The sequence below is a fragment of the Nannobrachium achirus genome (assembly GCF_963921795.1).
Source record: "Nannobrachium achirus genome assembly, chromosome: 1".
Lineage (NCBI taxonomy): Eukaryota > Metazoa > Chordata > Actinopteri > Myctophiformes > Myctophidae > Nannobrachium > Nannobrachium achirus.
This window is the reverse complement of record NC_137810.1, coordinates 23122389-23125860: the sequence shown is the minus strand read 5'-3', so window position 1 is coordinate 23125860 and position 3472 is coordinate 23122389.

Below are 3472 nucleotides of genomic sequence, written 5' to 3'. Positions count from 1 at the left end.
CTCTCTACTCCCCCCCCCCCCCCCCCCCCCCCCCACCTTCTCTCTTTCTCTCTTCATTCCCCGACTCTCTTTACCTAAAATCGAAGTAATTGTGTTTAGCGTGTGTAGCCCCGGGTGCCTAAGGCCAAACTGACAACACATTTACTCATTGGCTTGCTGGCTGGTTTATCGCAGCCATGTGACTTGTGCGTTACCAGCACATGCTCGATGTAAAGGAGTTGCTTGTCTCTAAGCAAAAACTAATGACACTGTGGTACACAGCACACTCCATCCCTCCCCACTCCTCTCCTCATCTGGCTTCTCTCCTCCCCGTCCCTCCTCTTGTCTTGTCCTCATCTCTCAACTCCTTTCCATTTTTCTCCCCTCCTGTCCTGTCCTCTCCTCTATTCTCCTTTTTACTTCCCTGAATCCCTGCCCTCCTTTCGCCTCATCTATCCTGCTCATTTTCTTCCTTCTCTACTTGCCTTATTCTCTCATATCCTCCCTTTTCCTTTCCTTTTTCCTCTCCTCTCCCCTCCCGTCCTGTCCCTTCTTCCTCTCCTCCCATCCATCTCTGCACAGTGTCAGTCTCCGGGTTGTCATAACAACCAACAGTCTTTCACCCAAATCAGTCGGTCCAGATCCAGTCTGGGTTGTAGCTCCACCCCAGGCTTTTCTTGCTGCCACACAGCTAGCACTCTGCAGTGTCAAATATCTCTCCCTTCCCCTCTTCATCTCTCTCCCTCCCTCTCTCTCAGCCGCCATTTCACACTAACCTGCTGTGTTCTGCTCTGTGATGGAGGAAGAAAGATAGGGCTTTGTTTCCGCTGAGGAAAAAGAGGGGAGTCAAGAAGGAGACGATGGTAGGGGAGAGAGAACGGGAGAGAAGAGCAAATGTGGGAGAAAGGGGAGGCATAGAGAATGAAGAAAGGAAATGAAGTCTTTGCGATAAATGTATTCATCGGTAGGGAACCACCACTGTGAGAATATCACCGCCAGTGCTAGCTGGTGATCAAACTAAATAAATACATAAAAAATCCCAGAACACATCATCTTTTTTTAGCAACTTCCTGCATCACATTGATCCAGTTACTTTTTTCTTTTCACTGGGTCATGCCAAATAACGGTACTCTTGGTTACTGATCTGCTCATAACAATTAAGGGTCATTCCACTGGGCAAAATAAAGATAAAAAATATCTTTCTCAATTGAAGTGGATGGTGATCTTCTTTCTTATTTTAGTTAGTGATATCCCTTGCTCAGGTGCTCACTCTGTCCAGAGTTTCCTTGATAATGTCATTTCAGACCAGCAGTTCTCTTGATCTCAAGGCTGCTCCTACCAAGGGCATGAAGATGAGAATCAACAGAGTCACAGATGAATAGTAGTTTAGTCCTTGGGTAGAACTTTGTTTCTTTGTGGGTGTTCAATAATAACAGTTTTTTTGTTTAGATTTTTAGGTCATTTTGGGGGCATTTTATGCATTAATTTGATAGTTGTAGTGGAGAGAGAGAGGGAATGTCATGAAGCCTCAGGTCAGAATCTGGCCTCAGGTCAGATTCAAACCCGGGCCAGCTGTGAGCTCTCACCAGGTGAGCCCCCAGCAACCACTGTAAAATCACATATTTTCCTTTTCACTGGGATTTTGTGATCTATTTTCTTACATCTGTTGAGGGAATATTTGGTACATTATTTTTGCTCACCTCTAGAGAATGAAGAAATGAGCCACAACAAACAAGAAAACAAACAAAAATGGACCTGACTACATTAGCAGTCAACGTTTATGACAGACTGTCATTCAAGCCATTCAACCTTGTCTTTTTTATAACATCAGTAATTGCAATGGAATGAAATTACTTCTCAAAAACTTCAACGCCAATCATGGAAACAACATAATTATCTGGGTCAACATCAAAGTTCATATGTTAGAAGTATTTAGACTTTGTTCTGAGGTCTGTCTGTGTGGGTGGTTGGCGGAGGGGGCAGGGAGGGGGCCTTCTGTTGCCATGGTTACTTGAGCTGTAGGTTTGAGTTTGCATCACTGGAGGGCAGCAGAGAGACGCAGCGTGTGGCAACACACTGATTCAGCAGCGGCCCATATGAATCAAACAGACACACTTGTACTTTGATCCGATTTCCTACCAGCCTTATGTAGTAAGACAGACACCTACACGCCAGCCAGGTACCCTCCAGGTAAATATTTAAACCCACTGCTGCTGTAATGTAGATATGTGCGTTGTTAATGTATTATTGATATGTAGATATAGTTGGCCGCTTAGGGAAACTGTTAATAATAGATAAGGTCCATAGTTTAGACAGGATTTAATGTCTGCTGCATTTTAAAACAACTTTTACATGTATTAGTTATGACTAGAGACCATGATAGGCTAAGGCTACATACTGTATGCAACACTGCCCTCAGCAGGGATTGGCAAAAGACACCAAACTAGCTGAGCTTAACTCATCCCTCATACACAACAGGACATCTCTATTACATACAGTATGTGTAGGTGCATTGCGTGATGGACAAGTGCAGTACACGGTCCCGCACACGCAGCAAAAACACATACCTTCACTACCATAAATCACCATAAATCATCATAATATCAACTGGCCATTGAAGTAAGCAGCACAAAGAACAACCATACATCACCATCATCCCCTTTACCAGCTGTAAACATACCGGGTACATGGAGGTACAGGTTATATTTCTTGACAAGGTTATTTGCCACTGGGATAAATGAGCTGTACAGAGCTCAGATTGGAACTGGCTCTGAGGGTTCATTAGATTAGAAGATGAGCGTGAGTTGAAAGTGATACTGAGAGAAGTTTACCTGAGATCTTAAGTCTGATTTATACTTTATCAAAAATGTGTCATGTGAGATGATATGACAAAAGGCAACTTTTATTTTTTCTTTCATTTTGTCAAGCGATCAAAGCTTCACAAAAGTATAACTATAAGGCATCCCCATGTTTTTCTCAATAAAATATGAATACCACAATAATCAGAATTGTAATTGAAATCTCTTTTTGTGATTATGAATAAAAGTTTCCCCAGAGATGGTAAACAATATTATATATACACAGTCATAGATCCATCTAAAAAAAAAATATTGTGTAGAAGTAAAATTTCTTCTGTAATATATATATTTTTAAATTTTCATATATTTTAGATTCATTGTGCATGCAGTGAATATTCAAAATATTCAAAAACGTTTTTTTTTTTTTTTTTTTTTTCATTTTGAGTTTTATACAGCTCATGAAAATCAAAAATCCATAGCTCAAAATATTAGAATATTCCACACGGCAACTCAAAAGAAAGATTTATAATACAGAAATGTCAAACTTCTGAAACGTTATGTTAATTTATGCACTCAGTACTTGGGGCGTGGCTTGAAGGTGATCAGCCTGTGGTACTGCTGAGGTGATATGGAAGCCCAGGTTTGCTTTGATAGAGGCCTTAAGCGCATCTGTGGTTGAGTCTGGTGTCTCTCAT